The sequence below is a fragment of the Falco peregrinus genome, chromosome 3 (assembly GCF_023634155.1).
Source record: "Falco peregrinus isolate bFalPer1 chromosome 3, bFalPer1.pri, whole genome shotgun sequence".
NCBI lineage: Eukaryota > Metazoa > Chordata > Aves > Falconiformes > Falconidae > Falco > Falco peregrinus.
Window position 1 is genome coordinate 95,116,759 of NC_073723.1, and position 12,903 is coordinate 95,129,661.

General features: G+C 45.0%; 1 protein-coding gene across 1 annotated transcript in view; it reads left to right on the top strand.

Annotated features, from left to right (window-relative positions):
- The window catches only part of BMP6 (bone morphogenetic protein 6), a 93,424-nt gene that overhangs the window by 53,800 nt on the left and 26,721 nt on the right, over positions 1–12,903 (top strand). The window lies entirely within an intron of this gene.

Consider the following 12,903-nt stretch of genomic DNA (forward strand, 5'->3'; position numbering starts at 1 on the left):
TTGTACTAAATGTACATTAAAAAGGAATTTGCTTGTCAGATAGCCCTACTGGTAATGTGTGCATGTTGAGGTGCTAACTTGATCAAATTTTCTAATGGTTGATGGTTTTCTTATTAAAACACAAACAAAAAATGACTAGGAGTGGCGGCTGCCTCCCTGGAGTCGTGCTAACACTGTCAGATCTATAGCATTACCATCCTGCAGTGACTTCTAAAAAAAGAAAAATAAAGAGATTTTAAAAGACTAAAAGAAAAAAAAGCTTTTTTTTTTTGTAACCCATGTGCTCGCCACTGAGTCATAAACTCAAATCTGTGTCTGGGCAGTTCAGCTGTTGACAACATCAAAAACACTTCAGACACAACAAAAGATAAAAGAGATAAAAGACAAATTTTAAGATGAAAATTTGATAATAGTTGTGGGTATTTATTGATATCGATCTCTCTATATATATTTATATTTTCTAAAATTTGGAAGTCTTGGATGTTTTTCTCCAAGGATGGCATGTGACCAGTCAAGGCAAGAGAGGAGGGCATTACTAAGAGAAGGAGTGGAAAAATAAAGTCAGTGATGACAAGGCTGGATTGGGTGGGGCAGGGAAATGCTGGGATAGCCAAACAGCCGGGACATGAATCGCAAAGAGTGAAGATATAGAAGCCAAATGTCTAAAAACTAATTTGTGGGCAAGTGGCCTTACTGAGAATTTTAACACCTTCTCTTTTGTTCATTTTAAATTCTGTCTCCAGGACCCTGATAATTTAAGAAAAAGGCTCAAGATAAACTGAGAGCCAGAAATGCCTATACACTGGATTGGTTTTAAAACCGGCAAGGTTTATTAATTTCCTATTTTTTAACCTGAGGACTTTTGGAGTCAATTTATGTGCTGTTACTTTAAGACCATTTGTATGTAACTTTGATTTTTAAATGCCTAGAGCCCAAAGATTGCTTTGTATATGTGGTGAAAGTGAGAGGGGGGGAAAAAAAGAAGGGAAAAAAAAAAAAAAGTAGAACTTGGCAGAGGCTGTTGCTTTTCCTGCTGGATGTTTTTCAGGTGAACTACCCAGCTAAGCTACTGTATTAAAGTCAGGCCAACTATGTGGAACTAAGGATTATTCCACAAATCCGCTTTTAATAGTTCTTTTAATGGTGTTTTTCCTCAAGTCTTACTTTTTCCCTAGGATTTCCCACCCTGACTGGGACTCTCCCATCTTTCCCAAAGCGTTGCATCTCCCTGGCTTTTGATGGGGCTGGGCACTGTGCTCCACGGCTGGGAAGAGGAGCTGTGTCCCCCACGGGCCCGGCGCGGGGCTGCAGCCGCTGATGGCTTTATCAGATGGACAGAGACATTCCAAGTATGCTTCTGGTCACTGGGGGATATGGGAATATAAAAAATAATGAAAAAGGAAGGCTTACAGAGAAGCTGTTAGGCAAACTGAGGCTTTTTGTCAGATTTTTTTTCTTATTTAATTTTTTTTTTAAGGGTGAAATTCTTTACCCCTACACAGATTGTTAAAGCTGTGTGATGTCATTTTCTTTTCTTTTTAAAGCCGTGTGTTGAGCAGCTGAAAGGCTGCAGGTTAGGTAAAACTATTAATGACCATTTTGTGACCTCTGCTCCAACCGCCCACAGCGGCTGCAAATTTTTAGATGTCTGACGGCTGCTTGGCTCTTCGCAGCATCGTCATATTGGTCGACAGCAGATGAGATTTCAGAGGTAAAAAAGTCACCTCCCAAATCACACCCTGCTGGCATGGCCTGTGGGCAGATTAAAAAATGGGATTTCAGTGGTTTGGTAGGGCAGGAGACCTCAGTTTTTACGATGGAGGCATGCCAGACCTCCCTCTGTTTGACTCCGGCTGCATCCCTGCCGTGGGCTGCATGGAGGGTGAACGTGCACAGGGCTCATCCTGTCTAAACCGAGGTCTGTGTGGTGCTGGGCTTACACCACGGTGCTTGCTAGGAGAAGGCTCTGGTGACATATTGGGTAGGCTTGTCCTCTTCTTCTGCTTTTCCAAGGGCATCTGCTCCTGGCGGGTGTGAGACAGGCAGCAGGGAGCTTGGGCTGGAGCAGGCATGGCTGGTCCCACGTAACGTGGCTCTCACGGAGGAGCGTGAACGTGGGGCTGTGCGGGGCACGGAGCAAGGCCACAGCCCGCCTCGGCAGGGGATGTGTGCATGGTGGGGACAAAAGGTGACATAGGGCAGGTGTGGGGAGAGCGCTTTGCAAGGTGTCATTGCCTCGGAAAGAAGGATGGTTAGTTCACATTGCTGTAGTCGCTGTAAAATAGCTTGGGATTTCTGTCTCTTGTTGTTTTCTTCAGTTTTCGTGGTCACAATTTTTGAGCTCTTCCCAGGCGTGTTAGGGTTGCACAGCAAGAGCCCTAAGGAGTTCACAGGCCGTCTGCCTTTGCTGGAGAAGACTGTGCAAGTGGTGAGACTTTCCTTCTTCCATCCCTCCTTTCTCGTCCTTCACTCTCCTTCCCAGCTCTTCAGTGTGGCCCTATGAGAAGAGCACGCTGGGGAGCAGGGTTATAGACACGCTGTGGGCACTCAGGCTCCTCGGCACCTGTGGGGGACGGAGGCCATGTCTGTCTTTGCAGGTGGTTTGGCAGCCTGGCAGGAGTCAGGGTGGCCAGTGCTGGGGTTCCTTATGTCTTCATTAAAGAGGATTTGCTTTGCCTTGTCTCCTACAGTTCCCAGGCCCAGATGTGATGCCATGCTTGGCATTTGTGTTGGTCAGAGCTTTCTGAAAGAAGAGTTCTGGTCAGACCCATGCTGTCTGGGACCACAGCCCCCCGCCCGGCTCCTCCATGGGGTGCCACAGTGCCCGTTGGGTCTCCTGCTGTGGTGGTGGCGTGCGTCTGCCAGTGGCTCTGCCGCCATCACCTCTGTGAGGCCCCATCTTGTGTCAATGAGCAGGAACCACAGCCAGCGGTGGCTGCAGCAGAAGCCCTCGGCACGCTCCCTCTCACCCTGGGCCTGAGGGAGCCTCTCCAGAACCTTCAGGGAGCCTGGCAGGGCGGCTGGGGCAGGAGGACGGGGAGAAAGGAGTGATAAATAAGGACGGTAAGAGAAACAGCAGGTTTAGCAAGGGTGCTCCAGTGTGTCTGCATAGCTCAATGTCTTCCAAGGCCCTGGCTCTTCCAGTTGGCACAGGGGGCTGTCCTGGTGCCGTGGTGTGGCCTGGCCTCAGCAGTGGCTGAGCGCCTCCCATCCCAGTGACATGTTGGAGCTGCTTCCTCCAGGTCAGTGTGCCGAGCCTGTGGGCTTACTGCGCGGTAAATGGAGGCACCAAGGGGGAACGCACTTCCAAACCACTGCTCTTAGGCAAATATACATGCCCAGGAACGATAATCTTTAAAACTATTCATGTTTCTTCAAACACTTCATGCATTTGCTCTCCTCAGTCTTCAGAGCTGTGGTGTCTTCTCGCCTTGACTGTCCCGGACAGCATTTGCTCTGTAGACTCATTGAACATTGGTAACACCTTGTGGCATCTCCAGACCATGATTTTACTCTTTTTATCCCTGCCCGCACTTTCTGCCCTCCTTAGGTGAAGAGCTTCCTCCTTCCTCATGTCCTCTCTCTTCTCTGGCTGATACCAAGTCTAGTGTCCTTCATGCTCCCTCACAGAGCACCCTGCCCATTCACCAAAGCCTGCACTCTTTGGTGGTCCTTTGGTTGGGTGCTGCTTAATGCAGTCATTTTAAATTGATAACATACTAAACATTAAATAATAAGAGATGCAGCAGTCCTACATAGTGTCCACTGGAGTCACAAGTCATGTCAGCAATGCCACCATTACAGTGTGGGTGGTGTAGGCTTCGGACAGCATGATGAGCTCTGAAGTGAGGCTGACTTTTTTCTGTGTATCAGTGTCTTGAGTGCTAGATTAAACCTTTTCAATAATCTATAAAACATTAAGGGCTCTGGGCAGTATTTATACAGGGAATGATTGCATTGTGTTCAGGAGATACCTTTCTCAGCTGGGCTATAAACTGAAAAGCTGAAACCTGCCTGTGATGCTAAGAGATGAGTGCTCAAGAAAAAACGAAAGCTTGCAACTTAAACTGCAGATATTAATGTTGCCTGTTTTCCTCTTTGCTGCTGGTTGATTCACAGTCTTAATGATAAACATAAAGCCTCCCCAGTGAGGGAAGCAGAGAGGGAAATGCCCATCAATTAAAAAAAAACCAAACCCTTCCCACTTTGCACAACATGGACTTTGAAATTTAGCTCAAACGTGCAAGTTTGACTGCCTTAAATTCCTGTGGAAGGGCAGATAATTTTGAGAGAGAATGCGAGATAAGCCAGGCAACTGCTACACCATCTAAAAAATCCTGAAAACGTTTCCAGACCCAGTCAGTGCACCCAGGGCAGCTGCGCGCTTCCAGGGAGCTGCGTGCCGGCAGTCATGCCAGCAGGAAATGCGGCGTGACCCGTGGCGAGCTTGGAGGGTGGGAAATATTGTCAGCAGGAGGTTTCCATGGCTGGCTCTAAGTGTCCCAGGGAGTTACTGTGTGGGCATGGATGCAGGAGCAAACATAAAGCCAAGGAACCAAACAGGAGCAGTAGGAGCATCCTCTTCCCTCCATGTGCATAGCTGCGAAGTGCTCCCTATCGCGTGTCCATGCCGCTGGGCTGATAGCATTGCCTTCTTTCCCAAACGCTGGGTCTGCGTGCATGAAACCTGGCTGTGAATTAGAAATGTTTTCTGGAAAGCATAATATTATTTTAATCATAAATTATTTGGAAACGCAATACAGAAATAGCTTCAGAGCACTTCTTCCAGAGGGGTGTTTTTGCAGTCAGGGTCTTTATCAACTTCTCAGTGGGAACTGCATTAATATTGCCACAAAAATGCAAACAGTAGTGCCTTTGATAAAGCAATTTGGCATCTCTTAGGCAGAAAGATGTTTTGTTTTCCTAAGATACAACACTGTTTTCAGTGCAGGGACCTGCCGTATGTGCCAGCATATGGAAAGAAAATACTGGTTTTGTTAACATTTGTGTTTGCAAGCCGTGGGGAGGGGCCGAAGGAGGTGGCTGCCTTTGCGGTTGCAAAGCGATCTATGTTATTGCTAAGGGGACAGCACAGGAAGCCCAAAAGTGAGTGTTGGTGGCAGAGATGCCAGTGGCCTGCAGTCAGCCTCCCAGGCTTAGCTGCCCCCAGGGTGCTCTGTCAAGGGCTCTCCTCCTCCTCACCTTTGCTTTAGGTCTTGCCATCATGTGCCGGGGCAAGGCTGGTCCCCATGGCTGCCTGCCTCCCAGTGCAGAGTGGAAAAGCTTTACTGGCCATACAGTAGGCATCTTTGTGGATACTGTGAAAATGCCTTTTAGTACTTTCTGGTGTCCCATGGGTATTATATATTTGGTTAGTGCATTACTTTGATTTTTAAACTGCCTTTGGTTCAAGAATCCTGAAAGGAAGCTGTTGTGCAACTGTTACAATCTGATTTTACAAGCCGATTCCAGCTTGATTCCCAGCACAAAGAAACAAAGAAGAGCTCAGTTGTATTTTTCATCCAAAAGTAAAAGGCTTTCCTCCTTTGAAGATCTTATGTTAGTGTGTTATGTTTAGAGAGTGATTTGCTATTGTTTAAATTTAATCTCCATAATTACATTGGGATTGGATTAATGCGGGTTATTTTTCTGAGTCATTATTTTCTGGCACTCGCAGCTATTGAGCATAAAGCCAGGTCTTCACTGGATGTAAACTGGCATCACTCCACTGAAGTTAGCGGAATAATTCCACTTTATATCGTGGCAGCCCAGATGTGATTATATAGCTGTTTCGAAGAAAGCACTGGTTTGGAGTTTGTTGGCCTTGAATCATCTTCTCGTTTTTAAGCTGTCTAGGCATTAACTTCCAATTGCATTATACTGATGGTGGCACAACTAGCCGTTGTCTCTAGACCACCTCAGGTGGACCCAGAAGGATCAACAAAAGGTGCAATCCCAGGTTCAACTATAAATATCTTGACTTTTTTTCTGTTCAAAACCTGCTTTTTATCCCCAAGAGTACTAGTGAGAAAAGTTCATTACTGATGTCCGGTGAGCTTTTACATGCTCCTATCTATGAGAACAACCCTTGGTCTGTTCGTTGGGGACGGTGTGCTGCAAATCTGGGGGAGATGGCTGGGAAGCAGAGGCTCTGCTCCTTTTTTTGAAATGGGTTATTTTTGCTCATTCTGCTTTTCAGAAGAGGGAGAGATCTGGGGAGACCTGCAATATAGGAGCAGTAGACAATGTTTTTGATGTATGGGACACAGATCTGTCACCACTGGTGGGGTGGTAGAAAGAAACAGTCTTTTTTTAGTGATCCTGAGGGGCTGTGTAGAGTTGCTATGATTGTGGAAGGTATTTGAAGTCGCTGGGCTGAGAGCAAGGTGGGAGAAAAGGATCTCCCTCACCGTTGTGCATGTTGCGTGGGGGAGGATTTGCTTTCAGATCTTTTATTTTAATGTCTCACCTGGCTTTATTCTGTTTTAAAAAATTTTCTGGCTCACTACTTGTGAAATGGCATGCTAATGTATCTTAGTTTGGAGAATGGAAAGGTTTTGCTTTCTTTTGGGTCCTTACTGTAAAGAGAAAGTGGTCAGTCCTATTTCTAAAGAAGTAGTGGATACACAATGTCGCTGCAGTTGGTTAGACTACACTTCTCTTTAGCCTGGTACCCAACTGACAGGGGCATGTACTATATGTAAGCGTGAAAACCAGAGAGCAGCAATCCTTTCCCTGATGCATCCTTGCTACTTCAAGGAGCCATCTGTTTTTGCTGCTGGCCTGCTGTTCCATCTGCGGCTCCACTCAATACAACTGAACTCCTGTTTCCTTGTTAAACAGTAGAAAGTAGCTGTTGAAGCCTTTTAGTCTTCTGTTCTGCCCATTTTAAAATGTTGAACTAGTACTTTGTACTCTGCTCTTTTTTACACAGTGTTTAGGAAATACTGCTTGTTTTAGTAATAAAGGTAAGCTTTAAGCTTTAATAATAACACTGCTTCTACAGTTGCAAATCATCAGGCAGTGAGGCAGGACTGTTTGGGAGACTTGGTGCCTTTTATTAGATTGACCTGGTAGATTTGGAAAATAAAGAAGAGCCCACACACATATCCTGGGCATCTCTTCAGAGTAAAAAGGATGTGCTGCAGGTCCCATCCACGTAGATCCCTGTGTCTGGTGGTCTAAATAAGCACTTTTTTATGAAATAGGAGGCAAATTGTAAGACCCAAATGAAGACTGAGTCTTACACTGAAGGTGGACGTCCCTCAGCTTGGGTGTATGAAGGGCTTGCATGCCTGAAAGCTCGCCTTCTGTCATCCCTCACCATGCAGCCGTTAGTCTTATAAAAGCACTACTAACTTCTATATTAATCCTGCCCTATATTTTGATTCTTAACTGTGTTTTGCTTCTTTTTACAGCAACTGTGACCAAGGTTGAAGGTTGGGGTTTTTAAGCTTACATAAATTGTGTCCTATGCAAACTATTGACAACTATTATTGAAGAAATTCTGGTGATGCAGCTGTGAGGTTGTAGCAGTAGATCAGTCATGTATGTACATAGTCCTTTTATTAGAGGGGACTGTTGGAGCTGTGGTAATGCTTAAAGTATTTGAGGCCTAATCCACTGCTTCATTGCTCCAGATGTGATAAATGCTGTTGACTTAATGCAGAAATTGGTGACGTAAAATGGAGAAACTGCCTCTGCGATTATTATGTAGCTATGGTGGTGAATCTCCTGTTAACAACTCCAGTTTTCAGGGGCTTTCTCATTTTATTAGGGAGGGGGTCATGTAGTAAGGCTGAGAAGAAATGAATAAGAATGTCTTATATTTGTACTCATGCTGATTTCATGAACACTTGTGCAAAACTAGCTTTGCCTAAGCAGGCTGTGAATACTGGTTGCTGTCGCTAGAGTGTGGTTGCAGTGGTCCTGCAAAACCATGTCATCATTGGAGATCTTGAGGTGCAAAAGATTTTTCAAAAGTTTCAGCCTTGCTGCAGACCGGGTGGATGCAGAATGTCCCATCCCAAAGAGTCACATCACATTCATTTGTGACCCCACTCCTTCTCTGCCCCCTCCAAGGAGCCAGGTTGTTGTGGAAATTACGATTATTTATATAGACAGTTAACAAAAAAAATTATGTTTGTAGCTCTAGGTTATGAGTATACTTGTTAGTATTTTTTGCTTTAGGTCCTAGAGTATGAGCTAGAAACTTTCTTAAGCTACCATTGCAATTCTCACCTGAGCACCCGCCCTAACACTTTTCTCAACATCTGAGAACTGGAGAAAACCACTGAATATCGTAACACTTGGTGCTGCTGTCTGAGTGAAAATTGTGTTTCCTCGGGAAAGACTGTCGTCCTGTTATTTCTGCATACCAGTTACTTTAGATCCAAAAAGAAATGCTGAAAATATCTATGCACAGGAAGAGTTTATTTCCGTGACTGTCATTAGGGTTACATTTTCTTTGCTCCAAGGTGTGTGCAACACAGTCAACACAGTAGGATAGTATAATTACTGAAATAGATGCATTGGGTTAATTTCTTAATTAATTTTTTGTGTGTGTGTGTGCACAGTGTTTTTAAAGTAGTAAGCATTGTAAGCAGCATGTTATTTTTAAACCAAGGACATTTTGTGCTGAAATTGGCTATTGCAACACTGGGTTAGAATTAGAATACACAAAATTCAAAACCACAGTAACCCTAATTTTGCCATTCTTGCCTTTTTAACTGCTTAACAATAGTGTAGTGTTTGTATAGTATATAAAAATATTTGCTAAGGGGAATGTAAAGAGCTACTGGCAGGCTTCTCTGTTAACTGTTTGTGTGTGCTCAGCCGCTCTGCTCAGAAATGAGCTGGAATGAAAACTCAAGGGTGAGTACTCCTGGTGTCCACAGCTCAGACCCTCCTTCGCGTTGCAAGCAAAGCTGCAGCCGAAGCCCTAGCTGGGATGTGGGCAGACCTGCCTGGTGGACCAGACAGTCCCTTTGGCTCAGAGGATGTATACCCGTGATGGGCTGAAACCTTGTTTGACATCTCCTTTCCCATCTTGCCCTGGTACACATGTGCCTGGATTTGTAGTCTCCAAGGAGCTACTCTAGCAGATGAGTAATATCTAGCGAATGAGTTCAGGATAATATAGTCTGACCATGAGGATGACTTTTATACGCCTGTAGTTCGTGGTATGACCCTAGGATCCCTGGTTTTGCCTGACTTGGTCCTGATGTTCTAGCCAGCGCTGGGGTGAGGTTATGGGAGGCCAACACGGCTCAGGGCTGCTTGCTTTCAGCCTGCCCCAGCTGTGAGCTGCCTGATTTTTCCCTGCAAGAGCTTTGTGCAGTTGGGACGTGCATGTGTCCATCTTCAGATGGAAATGAGCTTTGGATTTCACATTCAGACTGACCTGAACGAATTCATATGGAAAAAATAATAACTGGAAAGCAGCTTGAGAAATTATTTCTCCTTTTTGCTGTTGCCTTGGGTTTTGGCGTGTGCTGTCTGCGTTCTGAATACAAGGTCATCTGATGTATTGTAGCGTGATAGCAATACAGACTGGGTCATCCTGGGAACCGGCAGCTCAGATCTTGCCTTTCCAAATTTTACTGTTCTAAACTTGACTTCTTTGTTAAAAATGAACAATTTCCAGGGGGTAAAAAGCCTCTAGAGAAGAACTGTTGGCATCTTATATTTTTAAGCTGTCTTGCAGAATGAAAACAGTTGATTATTAACTTGATGGGGTGACAATGAGTATATAGAACTTAAATATCTCACCACTCCCACAAAGAAAAAAAAACCACCCTCCATTGTATCATGGGAAGATACATAGCCAGAAAAACTTTCCAACTCGTTAAACTTTTATACTTGCTTCATACAGCTTAATGCAGGCTTTTTTCCATCCTGTGATGTTGTAGGGACACTTCTGAATGCAGCTGAGGAGGACACCATCAACTTAACAGTAAATCTGTTTGAACATGCCTTTCTTATAATAGAAAAAGCTGAATTACTTAATCTGAAGGATTAAAAAAAGATTTCCTTGTTTGTGTGTTTTGGGTTGTTTATTCTGCCAGGCCTGATAACGAAATCAGTCTGAGTGTTTCCCTTCTAATCAGTTTAGTCAGCTTCTGTGATTGTGTGGGGTATTCAGACAAGGACAGGGGTAAAGGAAGAAAGTTTTTAAAAACAGGAAAATACTGTTGTAAATATATTTGGCAAGTTATAAACTGGGAAAGGGTACTTGGAGTCAAGCATCATACCTGCTGCTACTTTTGATTCTCTGTGGTAGATGTTTTGGTGGGTTTTTATTTCTATTGTGACTTGTGTTTGATTTTTTTAGAAGTATGGGAAAATACTGATTTAAAGGACTAGAGTCTGGCTATATCGCTTTTAAACTGTGGTTTTTGTAGTGGAGGTGAGTGGAGGTCCAGCTGCTATAGCTGACTTGAAGTCAGAAAGGAGCAACAAAAAGTGATGTTTGGGCTCATCTTGAGCCTCGTGCCGGGTGGGACAGCCCTGCACTTTTCCTTGTGCGCTTGGGGAGGCCTTGTCACATCTTGATGTGGGGCCATAGCTGGCAGGAACCTTCGAATATTCACTTTGCTATTTCTCTCTGGTGTAATTTTAGTTTTCTGGCACCCTGATGGAGTTCTGCTGCTCATCCTGGTTGTGTCCTTCCCCTTGCTCTTCCTGATCCTACTTTATCATCCTCAGCCATGAGCCAGGGGAAAGCCGCCTCCATGCATCTTGCCCGCAGGTCAGCTTGTCCCTGTGATAGCGCAGGAGGGGACATGGGTTTCAGCTGGTCATTGCACCCACAAACAAGGACTTGGCAAGTTCTAAATCAAGAATTGTTGCTCCATATGCGTGTCTCTCCAAACCAGTGGATTTAGACATTCCCTCACCATTAATTACATCCTCTCATCTTGTAGCAGCAAGTAAAAAGGCCAAGTTGGGCACGTCGTCCTGCTGCAAGCAGCTGAATGAGGTTTCTGGTTGATTGGGTGTTTGCAATTTTCTGAAAGTACATGGCTGCTCTATTTTGGGAGGTGCATCCTGCAGGGCTCGCCTCGAGATGGAGAGTAACCGGGCAGCTCAGGCCCCCTCTTGGAGGGCGTACATGCAAGTGACGCTAACCAGTCCTGTATTGCCAGAGCTGTTCCCAATTGAAACCAGGGGCAGGTGCTTCAAAGGGAAGCCCAGAGCACCTGTAAGTGATGGCCAGCGAGGCAGTCCCTAGGTGGCACTGGAAGTGAGCGGTACCATCGTTTGCCTTGATGAAGTCTCTGGCGATGCTGGGCATCACCACCTCATTTCGGGAAGCCATAGGTCCAGTCACCCATGTTTGTCAGTCATTTGATGTCTAAACTGCTCACACAGATGCCATGTGGGACTGCCAAAATTGGCAGCGGTGTCCAACTGTCAGCAGTTTGCAAGTTTGCCTGTTTGCCCCATGGCAGCTCTTAACGCAGTATCTCCAAGCACAGTGTCCCACAAAATACTCAGCAGCAGTCATGTGGAGGTGAAAAGATTTCCAGGCGAGCTTCAAAGAGAAGGATGTGACTAAGTGTCTTGCAGGGAGCCAGGACGTGGACACAGCCAGATGAGGCAGCTCACATGAAAGAGCTGCCAAAGGAAAGGGAGAGGACACAGTCAAAACTGGGACTGGGGGTGAGGAGGAACAGGGAATCGGGAAAGGTAGAGGGGAAAATCTCTGTGGGCAGTTTCCAGCAGCCAGGAGACATATCTGCTGTCTGGGGAGGTAACCTGTGGGTAAAGCAACGAACCTCAAGCACGTTGGCCGCTGTTCCTGGCTCCACCGCAAGCCTTTGCTGCCTGTCCTTGGACAAGTCACTCTCCTGGTGACTCAGTATCCCAGCTGTAAAATGGGGATTTCTGCCTGCCTCATGGGATGTTCTAAGGGTAGGCTCATGGATGGCTTTGCAGTTCGATGTATTAAGGTGAGGAGGTGGCAACAAAAAGTGAGAGCAAAGACAAATGTGAAAAGGGATCTGTACTTCCCTCGCTGCCTTCTCTGTATGTAATCGTGTCCCTAATGATAATATAATGGTGACTTACTCGTCATTGATATATACTCCTTCAGTTGCACTGGTGGGAACAGGTTTTTGGTTTTATTTTTTTTCCCCTCAGGGTTTTAAAGATGTAATGTTGTATGTTTATATAATACATTAATGTCTTAAGCAATTTCTAATAGAAAATTAGAAGAAATAACAAAAAATAAATCAAATTCAGGCTAAACCAAGATGTCATCAAGTAAACCAAGAGAGGGTCTAGAAGTGGAGTTTGCAAAGGGAGCTTCAGAGAAAATGCAAAGCCTGAGGTGTGAAGAAAGAGGGTTTCTGGTTTTCATCTGTCTTAAACCCTGTACCTGATAGCATACTTGAGGAGGGCTAAGACCAGAAAACAAAAGGGGTCACTCCTCCTCAGCTCTCTCACTCTCAAACAAGCTTCTGAAAATGGAAGGGGAGCTCTGGTTAACTTTAACCCCTGAAATAAATGTCATGTTAACCTTATTCTGCTCACAAGGCAGTCCGATGGCTAACGCTTAAACCCTGGAGCTAGAAAACAGCAGTTTTTAGGACAGCTAGGGAATTGGTTGACCTGGTGCCAGCACTTATTTCTGTCTGTGCCTTTATGTGCTAAAGCAAAATGGAACTAATTGTCTCCTCTGTTGGAGGAGCGTTGTGAGGCTTAAGGAAATGCCATAAAGAACTGGAGATCCACAGGTGTAAAAAGCTGGGGGCGGTCACAGCTTCAGGAGCTAAATGCATGGCTGTATTTCACCTGTCAAAGCTGGCTTTTCTTTTAAAAATAAGAAATCTCAAAGGTATTGGCTAGAGAAGAGGAACATTCATCTTTTCTTAGTACTGTATTTGAAAGGCTTTAGCT